The sequence below is a fragment of the Mauremys reevesii genome, linkage group 14, assembly GCF_016161935.1.
Source record: "Mauremys reevesii isolate NIE-2019 linkage group 14, ASM1616193v1, whole genome shotgun sequence".
Taxonomy (NCBI): Eukaryota; Metazoa; Chordata; order Testudines; family Geoemydidae; genus Mauremys; species Mauremys reevesii.
This window is the reverse complement of record NC_052636.1, coordinates 18,018,130-18,033,019: the sequence shown is the minus strand read 5'-3', so window position 1 is coordinate 18,033,019 and position 14,890 is coordinate 18,018,130. Positions and strand designations below refer to the sequence as shown.

General features: G+C 50.1%; 1 pseudogene; it reads left to right on the top strand.

The window, feature by feature from the left end:
* Nucleotides 1-287: 287 nt before the first annotated feature.
* LOC120381618 overlaps nt 288-14,890 on the top strand; it is a 43,997-nt pseudogene continuing 29,394 nt past the window's right edge.

Genomic DNA, 14,890 nt, shown 5'->3' with positions numbered 1-14,890 from the left:
CAGAGAGAGAGCAGGGAAACCACTCAGAGGAGAGAGTGGATGAACCCATTGATTGTCAGGGAACTCACAGGGACCTCAAGGAAACTACGTCCCAGGAGAAAATCCTCACAGAAAAGCGAGAGAATACGTGTAGTGAGTGTGGGAAAAACTTCCATTACCGCTCAGTCCTTATTCGACATGAGATAATCCACACGAAAGAGAGACCCTACGAATGCTGTGAGTGTGGGAAAAGCTTCAATCATACCTCAGCCCTTAGTAGGCATCAGCGAATACACAGAGGAGAAAGACCCTATGAATGCTGTGAGTGTGGGAAAAGCTTCACTCGGAGATATACCCTTAACTCTCATCAGAGAATCCACACAGAAGAGCGACCCTACGAATGCTGCAAGTGCAGGAAAAGCTTCACTCAGAGATCAGCCCTTATCTCTCATCAGACAACGCACACGGGAGAGAAACCCTACGAATGTTGCGAGTGTGGAAAAAGCTTCTCTCGGAGCTCAAACCTTACTGTGCATCAGAGGATCCACACAGGAGAGAGACCTTATGAATGCCGTGAGTGCGGGAAAAGTTTCAGTCAATTCTCCTCCCTTATCTCTCACCAGAGAGTCCACACAGGAGAGAGACCCTATGAATGTTGCAAATGTGGAAAAAGCTTCTCTCGGAGCTCACACCTTACTGTGCATCAGAGGATCCACACAGGAGAGAGACCCTATGAATGCAGTGAGTGCAGGAAAAGTTTCACTCACCTCTTCTCTCTTATCTCTCACCAGAGAGTCCACACAGGAGAGAAACCCTATGAATGCAGTGAGTGCGGGAAAAGCTTCTCTCGGAGCTCAACCCTTGTTACACATTACAGAGTCCACACCGGAGAGAGACCATATGAATGCTGCGAGTGTGGGAAAAGCTTTACTCATAGTTCAGGCCTTTCTAAACATCAGAGAATCCGTAAAGGAGATAAACTTCATAAAAACCTTCTCTAGAGCTGTCAGGAGATTTTTTCTTTAATTCTGTTGACAGTAGTGAGTGTTAAGGCTGTTTGCATCTTTTGCACACTGTAGTTCCTCAGCTCCCACACACGAGTTGCCCACTTTTGAAGCTCGCCCGTCTTTGGGGTGGATCCTGTGGTCCTTTGTATCAACTCCATTGTCCTGCGAGTCATGGGAGTGGGTGTCTTTTCTACCAGGAATGTCATCACCCCAGATGGGGGAGATGGGGGGTGTCTTAAACCAGCTACGTTGAGATAAAATCTACCTGGGTCTCATCACTGTGGTTGCCGTGGAGTTAGCTAGCTTGAGTTCACTTTCCTGATGTAATAAGACAGCTATTCTTGCAGTAAAGACATGGGCTATGGATAGTCAGTGGGGTTATCTAGCATATTTCCTCCTGATCTGACCTAATCACCGTCACATTTCCTTGTCTAAACAAACCTGGAGATTCACATTTGTACTCCTCCTCCCAGTGCAAAGTTATTGTTAGAGACGTCAAGTTCCTCTTTGAGGCGAGTTTGTCTCATTCCCAGTTGTTCTCACATTACCCTGGATTGTGCAGAACAGCAGTTATTTTGTTGACTTTTTTCTCATTTAAAATATATTTAAATATGAAGAAGAGCTGGAGCAGTGTCAGGGAAATAAGGGTCATTTTAGGCTCTGTGACACTGGAAGGAGATGGGGCGACTCAGACATTCCATCCTTCCCCATCACCCCAGAACTGTTACCTTGTGCCTGAGCCATGCACAGTTCACCCCTTCGTATTCCTTCGCTTCCCAGCGTGTCTGGTGGGGTCATGTTCTTGGCTGTCCATGCTTGGGAATGGTGCTTGTACGTCTTTGATCCTAAATCAGAGTCAGTCTGGCAGGAGATGAAAGTGTCAGACTTGGAAGGGGATTTCAAATGGATCCCAAGCACCATTCAAATCCCCTTTTCCCTCAATGGCAAAGCTGCTTCTGGGAAGGTCGGCTGTTTTTTCTCCCGTTATGAAGGTGCTAAACCTCCTGTAAATAACACTAATGAGAAAGGTATCAGAGGGGGAGCCGTGTTAGTCTGGATCTGTAAAAGCAGCAAAGAATCCTGTGGCACCTTATAGACTATCAGACTTTTGGAGCATGAGCTTTCGTGGGTGAATACCCACTTCGTCGGATGCATGATAAACCGCTGGGTGAAGCAGGTTTCAGCGGATCATGGGAGAATCTCACATCCTGATTCTGAGACATCAGATGTAACCTAGTCTGGAATTTCACTTTAAATTAAAATGAAAGTGTCTTCTACCTCTCTGTGATATGGGTTTTCTATCTTTCATGAAGGCTCCTTGGTCATATAACTGCATGTTAGTTTTGTTTGACAGAATGTAGCTCAGATTTTTTGGGAAATTTCAGATCAATTACCATTTTTTTACTTCAGGTTTGTTTTCCCACCCTATCCCTGCATGATGACATGGAGAAAATTAAAATACAGGTCAGTCAACAGGAGAGAATACTCCAAGCTGTTGAACATATTATCAAAGAAACAGTGGTATGTTTAAATCTCCAGTCTGAAAAGGTGAACAGCAGCAGACCCCAAATGGGTGCAACTGACCGAAGTAAGTGCACATGGTCACAGGGTAGTTCAGTTGTTTAAGTCAATGTTGTCTCAGATGATCCAGGGATAGAATTCCACAGCAAGTGATTCAGAACTAGGAAAACGCCCAGGTATTTGGTTCCCAAGGTATTTGTGACCCAGTCCCTACAGGAGGTTACTCCTGAAGAGATCTCCTAGCTAATCGCAACACTTGGGAAATGCTGTCTGTGATGAGGTGTATCAACCCTGACCTGGCACTGCTAGGGTTAACTGCGCCATGTGGGCTGAAGAGGCCACACCCCCTCACCCTGTCTGGGCATGCGCCGACTGGAGACGAGTATAAACGGGAGCAGCTCAGCCTGGGCGGACTGGGGAGAACCAAATCTATGTTGTTGGCACGGGGTGTGTGGGTGTGGGGGAGAGCCCAGGGCTCGGTCAGCAGGAGGGTGTGAGGGGGACCCCAGGGCTGAGGTGGGGGCAGCCAAAATTTTTTTTGCTTGGGGCAGTAAAAATCCTAGAGCCGGCCCTGCCTCTACGCACTGTGAGGTAGGTAGGAGCGGATCATTATTATCCCTACTTGAAAGAGGGAGAAGCTAAGGCTGAGAAAGGAGAATTGACTTGTCTTAGGTCACACAACCAGCCAGTGGCAGAGTTGGGAATAGGACGCCAGATCCCTGATTTTTCAAACTAACCATCAGATCTTGAATTTCAGACATTGAATGACCTGAATAAAGTGCTCTCAGATGAGCTCCAGACCAACAACAGAGACAGTAATTATTCAGCAAGTATGTGAGGAGAACTGCAATGTTAGAGAGAATCATGAACTGCTCAGAGACCATTAATGCAGAGAAGCAGCAGAATTCATCAAACACAGAACTGGTTCTGACTTATTTACTTGTTCTTAAAACAGACCAACAAGGACCTGAGTCTCCTCCCTGTCAATAACCCCCTGCTCAGCCAATCAGGGTAGAGACTGAGGATGGGAGGCACCAGAGAGCCCAAAGGATGGCCCAGCTCACTGGTGGTGATCACTGCCCGAGCACTATTTCAGCCCCATATTTTTGGATGGAGCTCCCACAGTGGGAACTGCAGAGCACTCCCCTGCAACACACACACCCACACCCTCCTGGTGTTGGGAGGGGAACAGGTAAAAGGACAAAGGAAGCAAAAGAAAAAGAGGAGGGAGGAAGAGGGGAAGCAAAAAGGACAAACCCTAATGTCCCCAGTGATTCTAAGACACAAAATCCCAGGTGCAGAATAAAGTTCTGCCTCCTTAAGCTCGTGTTTTCCATGCCTAGAATTCAACTGTCACCAGATGGATCAGACTGAACAGGTTTCAAACCTCCAGGAGGCTCTTACCTTCTAAACAGGGATGGCTGTTTTCTAGTAAAATCACTAAAAGAGAAGGAGAAAACTCGAAAGAGGTTCCTCCTGGTGTTCACGTCCGTGAACCCGAATACTCTCTCAGTCCTCAAAGAGAGACCTGGAGAAGGAGACTTGCTGGAGCAAAGCCACAGGGGTCTCTGAGGTTTCCCTGGCCCCTCGCCCCTGTCCTGCCTCCCTGATGTCAGCATCTCTCTGTGAGGTCACCACCTCCCCACCACCTTGGACCAATAGTCTGAGGTCCTGCAAAAGGCCTTTGTGATACCTCCTGGCTTTTGAAAGAGCAGCCCTGCGGGAGGCCTGGCCCCGAGATCAATGGTCTGGTATCCTTGCCCCATTCCTGTGTGGGGAAGCCCAGAAGGTCAACTACGATATGGCTGCAGAGGCTGCAGCAGATTATTCCCAGCTGAAGGCAGAGATCCTGGCCAGGTTCGGAGTAACGACGGCATTGCGAGCCCAGAGGTTCCATGAGTGGCAGTATACGGAGGACAAGACACCCCGATCACAATTGTTTGACCTGATACACCTGACCCAGAAATGGCTGCGCCCTGAGGCCCTTAGCTCTGAGAAGATGATGGAGGTCCTGGTATTGGACCGGTATATGAGGGGGCTACCACCAGGTCTCAGGTCTTGGGTTGGCCAGAATGATCCCTCTACCTATGATGAGTTGGTCTCCCTCATGGAAAGACAGCTGGCAGCCCACAAACTGTTCCAGACCCCAGGCAGGGAGACACGGCAATGCAGGAAGCCAACCCCAAACCCAAGGCCCCGGGCTGTCGAGAACTATAGCAGAACTGTAACCGGGAGGAAAGACACCAACGAATGGCTCGAGGCCAGGAAGGGACCTGGGGGGTTGGGAAGAGAGGTGGGGGGCCGGCCAAACAGTCCCAGGCAGAGGGTGACAACCGGAATGAGGGGCAGTGTTATGAGTGTGGGGAATTGGGGCATATAGCAGCCCAATGCCCTAACAAGGAAGAACCTAGGCAGTGTAATCTGGGGGATTACGGGGAGCAATGTGGCCTAATCGGCCTGGTAGGGGGTCACAATGACCTCATATGGATATACCAGACCAGTAAAAATGAATGGTATAAAGACCATAGCATTAATAGAGTCCGGGAGTGCTGTCACGCTGGTCTCGGGGAAGTTGGTGGGAACAGACCAACTAACCCGGGCCAAAAACACAGGGGTAACGTGCGTACATGGCACTGTGAATTTTTACCCTACAATTCCGGTACGGATTGAGATCCAGGGGAATACTACCAGGGTTTCTGCAGGGGTGGTCCCCAAGCTCCCCTACCCTGTTTTAATTGGTAGAGACTTCCCCGGGTTTGAGAGCTTACTTACTCCAATAGAGCCAGGGGAGGGTAGCAACCCCCAGGCTGAGACGGAGGCAACTACAGATAGCCTCAGCCCAATGTTTGCCAAATTTGCTCCAGGGTTATTCTCATCCACTGGGAAACCCCGAAAGTCTAGGCGAGGACGAAGGGCAGATAAAAGATTACGGACCAGGATTCTAGCAGAGAATCAAAAAACTTCCCTTGTGGGTAGGCGAATCTGCTCAGGAGACCAGGAGATAATTCAGGCCAAGGAAGACTCGGAGGCGGTTCCTAGCCCAAGTGGGAGCACCCCAGGGGGAAGAGTAGAAATAGGCCCCCTAGAATTAGGTCAGTTGGGTGCTGCACGTGAGACTTTTGGGCAGGACCAGGCCGATGATCCGTTATATGCAAACGTGAGGGAGGAGGTAGCGGAAGTGAATGGTGTGCCAGTGGAAGGAAAGATCAAAGGCCCAAGGCCATATTATGTGCTCAAACGCGATCTTTTCTACAGGATAGAGCAAATACGAGGGGAAGAAGTAGAGCAACTCTTAGTCCCACGGAAACACGTAAGGGCAGTACTAGAGTTAGCTCACAGCCATCTATTTGGGGGACATCTAGGGGTAGACAAGACACTGGATAGAATCCTAAGAAGGTTTTATTGGCCAGGGATACGAGCAGAAGTCCAGCGTTATTGTGCCTCCAGCCCTGAATGCCAGTTGCATAGCCCCCGACCTCACTTGCGGGCCCCATTAGTACCTTTGCCTATTATTGATGTCCCTTTCGAGAGGATAGCCATGGACATAGTGGGCCCATTAGAAAAATCGGCATGGGGCCACCGAAACGTACTAGTCATCCTTGACTATGCCACGCGGTATCCAGAGACCATTCCTTTAAGAAACCCCACATCCAAGGCAATAGCAAAGGAACTACTACAGGTATTCACCAGAGTGAGCATCCCTAAGGAGATCCTGACAGACCAAGGAACCCCGTTCATGTCAAAACTAATGAAAGACTTATGTGCCCTGCTCCGCATCCAGGCCATACAGACCTCAGTCTACCATCCACAAACAGATGGACTGGTCGAGCGATTTAATCGTACCCTTAAAAGTATGATCCGGAAGGTGGTAGCACAGGATGGAAAAGACTGGGATACCCTTCTACCGTATCTAATGTTCGCTATACGGGAAGTCCCCCAGGCGTCCACGGGTTTTTCTCCCTTTGAACTAATATATGGACACCACCCATGCAGGATATTAGATATCGCCAAGGAAGACTGGGAGGAACAACCCAACCCAGGAAAGAATGTCATTGAGCACGTGACACAGATGAGAGAGCGAATAACTCGAGTAACCCCCATAGTACGGGAACATTTGGAAAAAGCACAAGAGGCCCAGCGGACATATTACAACCGTTGGGCGAAAGTACGGAGATTTCAGCCAGGGGAACGGGTGATGGTGTTAGTGCCGACAGCAGAAAGCAAACTTCTAGCCAGCTGGCACGGACCATATGAGATAGTGGAAGCCATTGGGGAAGTGAACTATAAGGTTAGACAACCAGACCACCAAAAGCCAGAGCAAATCTACCATGTCAACTTACTGAAGCCCTGGCATGAACGAGAGACGTGTCTGGTCATTCGAGGAGCTCCACCTCAGACAGACGACCCTCGGGGACAGGTAAAGATATCTCCTGAATTAACCCCAGAACAACGAACAGAGGTCATTGAAATGATCCACCGGAACCAGGACGTATTCTGTACACAACCGGGACGAACGACACTAGTCCAACATCATATTGTCACCAGCCCCAGAGTAAGGGTGACGATAAGACCGTACCGAATACCGGAAGCTAAAAGGGAAGAAATTAGGATGGAAGTGAAGAAGATGCTGGAACTCGGGGTCATTGAAGAATCCCACAGTCAGTGGTCCAGTCCGATCGTCCTAGTCCCCAAGCCTGATGGCACCCTGAGGTTTTGTAACGACTTCCGGAAATTGAATGAAGTATCCCACTTCGATGCCTACCTGATACCATGCACTGACGAGCTAGTTGATCAGTTAGGCAAGGCCTGATACCTAATCACTCTGGATCTGACCAAAGGACATTGGCAAATTCCCCTGGCCAAGGATGCCAAGGAAAAGACTGCCTTCTCTACACCCAATGGCCTGTTTCAATACACTGTCCTCCCTTTCGGACTCCATGGGGCCTCTGCAACATTCCAACGACTTATGGATAAGTTACTACGACCCCATGCCAAGTATGCCACCGCCTATCTAGACGACATAGTCATCCATAGCCCTGGCTGGGAAACGCACCTAGAAAAAGTAGAAGCAGTGCTGGACACCCTGCGAAAGGCCGGTCTCACTGCTAACCCTCTCAAGTGCGTGATAGGACTAGCTGAGGCCAGATACCTCGGGCATGTAGTAGGGAGAGGTTTGGTAAAACCCCAATGGAACAAAGTGGAGGCAATACAAGGTTGGCCTCGACCAATCTGCAAACAGCAGGTCAGAACGTTTTTAGGGATAGTAGGATTCTATCGGAGATTCATCCCTCATTTCGCCACAAGAGCAGGGCCATTGATGGATCTGATAAAAGCTCGAGGCCCCGAGATAGTGAAGTGGACTGATGCAACTGAAGAAGCATTTGCAGATTTACGGACAGCCCTATGCTGCCATCCAGTACTTATAGCCCCAGACTTCGAGAAGGAATTCATCCTACAAACGGATGCCTCGGAGGTGGGGCTTGGTGCCGTCCTTTCCCAGATGGTAGGGGAGGAGGAGCACCCCATCTTGTACTTCAGCCGGAAGCTCCTCCCCAGGGAACAAAAGTACGCTGTTGTCGAAAAGGAATGTCTGGTGATAAAATGGGCTATGGAGACTCTCCGCTACTATCTCCTGGGGCGGCGGTTTACCCTCGTGACAGACCATGCCCCACTCCAGTGGATGCACAGGAACAAGGAGAGGAACACTAGAGTGACGAGGTGGTTCCTCTCTCTGCAGCCTTTCCATTTTCGGGTCCAGCATAGGGCTGGAAGCCAACATGGCAACGCTGATGGCCTAGCGCGACGGCACTGCCTCTCGTCCCAAGTAGCCCAACCCCTTGGTGTTGAGCTGGGGGGGGGATATGTGATACAGCATGGCCAGAGGGCAGCAGGAGAGTGTTAGCAGGGAGCCTTATTCCCTGCAAGGGGAGGAAGGTTTGCTATAGATTAACTAGAGTACCTGAAGCCAATTAGAGCACCTGCAGTCAGTCAGGTGATAAAAACCCCTGCTTCAGTCAGACAGTGTGGGGGAGTTGGAGTAGGAAGGTTTGGTTGGAGCAGAGAACAGTTTTGAAGAGACACAAAAGGAAAGTTTGGAGGAGTGCTGCGGTGGGCTGAGAAATCCAAAGACTCTAGGTAAGGGGCACCTGGCTTGTGTAGAAGGAGGGCAAGAAGCCCCTCCACAAGCTGAAGGGCAGGAGAGGGAAGTAGCCCAGGGGAAGGAACCGCCAGTTCAAGTGGTTCACCACTAACCTCAGGGCCCCTGGGTTGGGACCTGGAGAAGAGGGCGGGCCCAGGTCCCTCCCTCTCAACTCCCCTCCTCAAGGACACTAGTGGGGTAATTAAAATACCGATTCAGAGGCAAGCAATGGCGCCCTGAACCTTCCCCAAAGAAGAGAAAGCACGAGACCCAGCATAACAGTACCGGCAATTTGCCACAGTATTTATAATAATATAAAGTGTCTCTCAATTCCATACAGTGTCACTTAATAAACCAGTAAATTCCCAGGACCGGTTCCTCAGGTGTTTGAAGATGCCGAACACCTTGGGCTTGTCTACACTACAGGACTATTTCGAATCTACTTAAGTCGAATTTGTGGATTCGACCTTAATAAGTCGAATTTGTGTATCCATACTAAATACACAAATTCGAACTTCTGAGTCCACATTCACGGGGCCAGCTTCGACTTTGGAAGCGGTGCACTGTGGGAAGCTATCCCACAGTTCCCGCACTCCCCGCTGCCCATTGGAATTGTGGGATTTCACCCCAATGCATGCTGGGGGGGAAAATGTGTCGTCATTGAACCGTCAATCCCGCCCTCCCTCTCTTCCTTGAAAGCGCCGGCGGGAAATCTGTTCGCGCCCTTCTCTGGTCGGTTACAGCGCGGACGCCACAGCACTGCGAGCATGGAGCCCGCTGCGATCATCGCTGCACTTATGGCCGTTGTCAACTCCTCGCACGTTATCGTCCACCTCTTCCACAGTCAGATGCTGAGAAACCGGGCGAGGAGGCTCCGGCAGCACGGTGAGGAGAGTGGCGCAGACCTCTCACAAAGCAGGGTACGCCGGGCAGTGGAGATCATGGTGGCAATGGGTCAAGTTCATGGTGTGGAACGGCGATTCTGGGCCCGGGAAACAAGCACAGACTGGTGGGACCGCATAGTGCTGCAGGTCTGGGATGACACAGAGTGGCTGCGAAACTTCAGGATGCGTAAGGACACTTTCCTTGAACTGTGTGACTTGCTGTCCCCTGCCCTGAAGCGCCAGGACACAAGGATGCGAGCAGCCCTGACTGTGCAGAAGCGAGTGGCCATAGCCCTCTGGAAACTTGCCACGCCAGACAGCTACCGGTCAGTAGCGAACCACTTTGGCGTGGGCAAATCTACCGTGGGGATTGCTGTCATTCAAGTAGCCCACGCAATCGTTGAGCAACTGCTCTCAAAGGTAGTGACTGTCGGAAATGTCCAGGCCATCATAGATGGCTTCGCGCGATGGGATTCCCAAACTGCGGTGGGGCTATAGATGGGACTCACATCCCTATCCTGGCACCAGCCCACCAGGCCAGCGAGTACATTAACCGAAAGGGCTACTTTTCAATGGTGCTGCAAGCTGTGGTGGACCATAGGGGACGTTTTACCAACATCAACGTCGGGTGGGCGGGCAAGGTTCATGACGCGTGTGTTCAGGAACTCTGGTCTGTTTAGACGCCTCCAGGCAGGCACTTTCTTCCCGGACCACAAAATAACGGTTGGGGATGTGCAGATGCCTACAGTGATCCTCGGGGACCCGGCCTACCCGCTAATGCCCTGGCTCATGAAGCCCTATACAGGCGCCTTGGACACTGAAAAGGAACTCTTCAACTACCGGCTGAGCAAGTGCAGAATGGTGGTGGAGTGTGCTTCGGACGTCTCAAGGGGAGATGGCGGACCTTACTGACTCGCTCGGACATCAGCGAAAAGAATATCCCCGTAGTTATTGCTGCTTGCTGTGTGCTCCACAATCTCTGTGAGACCAAGGGCGAGACCTTTTGGCCGCTTGGGAGGTTGAGGCAAATCGCCTGGCTGCTGTTTACGATCAGCCAGACACCCGTGCTGAGAGAATATCCCAGCGGGAAGCGATATGCATCAGGAGGCTTTGAAAGCGAGTTTCCTCGCAGAGCAGGGTAACCTGTGACTGTCCACTTGATTTTAAGAGAGCCTGATCATAAACCAAGTTTTCCCCACTTCCCAAGGACGTTTTAAAACTAAGGACATGTTTTAGTAATTAATAATAAATCTTTCGTTGACTTTTCATTTCTGTTTATTCGTTGAAACATGGAAGCATTCTGTGCTGGTTAAGGTGTGCACTGATGGGTGGGTTTGCAGGAAGGGGCGAGGGGTGCCGTCCTTGGATAGGGGTTACCATGACGGCTGTGGGTTTGGGCGTTGGAAGGTGAGGGGTGTGGGGAAGGGTGAGTATCTGCCCTGGATGAGGTCTATTTTTGGGGCTCGGGCACCGGGGAGGATCGTGACTACGGTCCAAATGCATGTGAAGGGAAGCCTGCCTTTACATTCGGGGATGTCAGGCACCAGGACCCTGCACAAGCATACACCTCAAGGAAAGACCCGGGCAGCATACACCACACAGACTGTCCCTGGTGCCTAGTGACTTCAGTCTGTGTGTGCCCTGCAGTTTACCCTGCAGCCAAGTCTGTAGCATGGCACTGTGGGCTATGCAGTGACATTACACTTACCCCCCCCCCCCCACAGAACAACAGAAAGTCTTCTGACACCAGAAACGTGACGGAAACAGTCAGTAACACCATACCGCTTTTAATAATGTAATACACAGTGGGGTTTGAACTTGGAGTTGGGACTGGTTGATGCTGTAAAGAAAGAGCTTGTACAAATTTACAGCGCGACAGTTGTCTCTAACATTATCGGTGTGCGGTGCAGGGACAGTTCTCACGGCCCCTACCGCCTCCGTCTTGTCACTTTGGGTGAGGGGGACAGGACTTCTGGCGTTGGAGGGCGGTTGCAGATGCACTGCAGGGGCTCTCTCCTCCTGACTGCGGTCTTGCAGAACATCTACAAGGCGCCGGAGCGTGTCCGTTTGCTCCTCATTAGACCAAGCAGCGTTTGAGTCGCCTGCTGGTCTTCCTGCCGCCACCTATCCTCCCGTTCCAGGTGTGTGCGATGCTGCTGACACAGGCTCTCCTCGACTGTCTCTGCTCTGCCGCCTCCGCTCTGGAGCTGGCCATCAGTTCCTGGAACATGTCGTCCCTTGTCTTTTTCTTTCTGCGTCTAATCTGAGCCAGCCTCTGCAGGGGGATGGCGGGCAGTCCGGGAAGGAGCCAAGCTGTGTGATGTGAAAAAGTAGGTGATTTCCTTGAACACATACATGTTTGCCAACAGTAAACACAGTCTAGTCAGTTTCAGTGAACAAGACCAAAGAGGGAACCAAGTCTCAGGAGATCTCAGAACTAGTCCGAGATTTCGAATACGCTCATTGGCGGCGCCATTGCACTGAGAGCGCACAAGCGAGGAGAGACAGCTGCATCCTCTTGCACAAAGTCCTGGTAAGCCTTACAGTACAGAGTGCTTATCAGTTAGTGCTTAGCTGTGCTCTCCTGCTGGAGGCAATGTGCAAAGCAGAAAAGATGAGCGTTATGCGGCATCTCCCGCCAGTGAACGGGAAAGACCCCTGTATGCTTTTCCTCTGAGGCCTGCCACAAGTGGCTGTTAAGCGAGGGTCATTCTTATGCAAAGTAAAACTCTGTTAAGCGAGGGTCATTCTTATGCAAAGTAAAACTCTGTTAAGCGAGGGTCATTCTTATGCAAAGTAAAAGTCTACCATGCACAATAGTAACAGTACACTAATTCCACTAATTAGATGCAGCACTTCCACAACGACATCACCCTGAGGCGTGTCAGGCGCACAGAGAGAGCGGATGTTAATAGAAGCCCTGCACAGACCAGGACCCTACGCTGCCATGCTCAGAGGCGATGGTCCCCTCTACCTGAGGATGGCATGGCGCGGAAGAGTGTGCTTCAACGGAGCACCCAATAAAGCACCTCTCCCAAGAAACCTCTTGCTGAGGCTTTTCCAGCTGCTCTCTGAGAGCTTTTTTGAAATATCCCCAGAGGACTATTGCTCCATTGCTGTTTGTGTAGACCTGCTGTTTGTTTAGTTTCATATTTAAAAATGTTTATATAGTATTTCTATTTTTATATAAATCCCTGTTTCTTAAAAAATAAATGTTTCCCTGTTTGTAGCACTTACCGCCTGATCCTTCCCCTGATTCCGAGTCCTGGTTAACGGGCGGGACGGTTGGTAGGGGATCTCTGTGAGGGTGATGAAGAGATCCTGGCTGTCAGGAAAGCGGGAGTGGGTTCGATGTCGCCTGCGCCGTCCTCTAAAGACCCTTCCTCATCTTCCCCATCGGCGAACAGGAGGGGAACTGTCCCGGTACATTATTCCGTCCTCGGAGTCCACCGTCACTGGTGGGGCACTGGTGGCAGACCCACCTAGAATGGCATGCAGTGCCTCGTAGAAGCGGCATGTCTGGGGCTGGGCCCGGAGCGTCCGCTTGCCGCTCTGACTTTTTGATACCCTTTGTCTTAGGTCCTTCACTTTCACGCGGCACTGCATCGCATCCCGGCTGTATCCTTTGTCTTTCATGGCTTTAGAGACCTTCTCGAAGGTCTTCGCGTTCCGCTTGTTGGAGCGCAGCTCCGAGAGCACAGACTCCTCGCCCCACACAGCGATCAGATCCTGGACTTCCCGGTCAGTCCATGCTGGGGACCTCTTTCTAGTCTGGGATTGCCCGACTCCTCTGCTGGAGAGCTCTGCATCGTTGCAGGTGCTGCGGAGCTCGCCCGATGTGCAACCAGAACGTCAGATTCAAACCGCCCAGACAGGAAAATGAATTCAAATTTTCGCGGGTCATTTCCTGTGTGGCTGGCCAGAGAATCCAAGCTCGGACTGCTGTCCAGAGCGTCAACAGAGTGGTGCACTGTGGGATAGCTCCCGGAGCTGCTAAGTTCGATTAGCATCCACACCAAGCCTAATTCGAGCTAGCAAGTGCGAATTTAGCGTTACTCCACCTGCCGGGGTGGAGTACCAAATTCGAACTAAAGAGCCCTCTAGTTCGAATTAAATGGCTTCCTGGTGTGGACGGTTGAGCGGTTAGTTCGAATTAACGCTGATAAATTCGAATTAAAGTCCTAGTGTAGACCAGGCCCTTGTTTGTGAGGGAGTATAACACCCACATATATGTTGGGAACACACAGACACTGTGCTAGTCTGTTCCCCTATGTTCACTCTTCTAGAAAATTATGATCAATTTTGTTCATAGTATGTGTCAGGGCTGAATCCCCACTCTGTCACTCTGAGTGCAGAAAGTGGGGGCCCGACAGGATTCTACAAATTAATTTTTGCCACTCTAGGCTTGTATTAAACCCCCAAAGTTACAGCTTTTCTCTGACCTTGGCTTGGTAAATGCTGCCACGACCCAATTGCAAAAAAACCCCAAACCCTTGGACCCAGGAAGGAGCACTTGAGAATTCTTCCCTATGGGGCACCCTCAAGCCCTTTCACCTCCCCTCCAGGAAAGAGCTGAGAAAGAAAACAAAGGAAATTAGCTGTGGCTACCAGCTAATCAAACACACATAAACCTCTTAGGACACCAAAAATCCAATCCTGTTCTTAAGAGGTCAATTTTATTAAAATTGAAAAGTAAAACAATACATCTGGAACTTAGGCTTTTGCTAGATCTTAAAAGAAAATTTTTGTAAGCACCCAAAATAGCTTTCTTGGGGGTTCAGCTTAAAGCTTACAAGCAAACACACACATCTGGGAGAGCACAAAGGAGATCTAAAAGCCAAAATAAAAAATAAACCTGATTGTGTCTGTCTAAACATTCCCTGGACAAATCATTTCTTCTAGGTATGGAAGATGAATTTTCATACCTGCTTCAAGCCATACACAGCATTGCTACTCCGTGTCGCCTTCTCCGAAGAACAAGAGACAAAGGGAAAGTTACTTTCCCATTTAAAAAAGTTCTAGCCTTTCCATTGGCTCTTTTGGTCAGGTGCCCAATGCTTTTTTTTTTTTAAACCCTGTTGGCTTGTTAACCCTTTAGAGGTAAAGCAAGCAGAGAACTCGCACCAACAGGGATTTTACAGCCCACTGGCTGGCTGGGTGTTTATAAAAGGGAGATCCCTCCCCTCCCCTTCATTTATCACTGTAGGGCTTGTGAGGTACCATTTGAAAAGACATAATCTACTGAATATCCTCCTGTTAAACTGTGTAGCAACATTGTATGGAAAGTGATGAGATCTTACGGTATGATATTACTGAAAAAGCTGCAACCCTAACCTTAAGTTCCTCAGAGACAGCAAGGC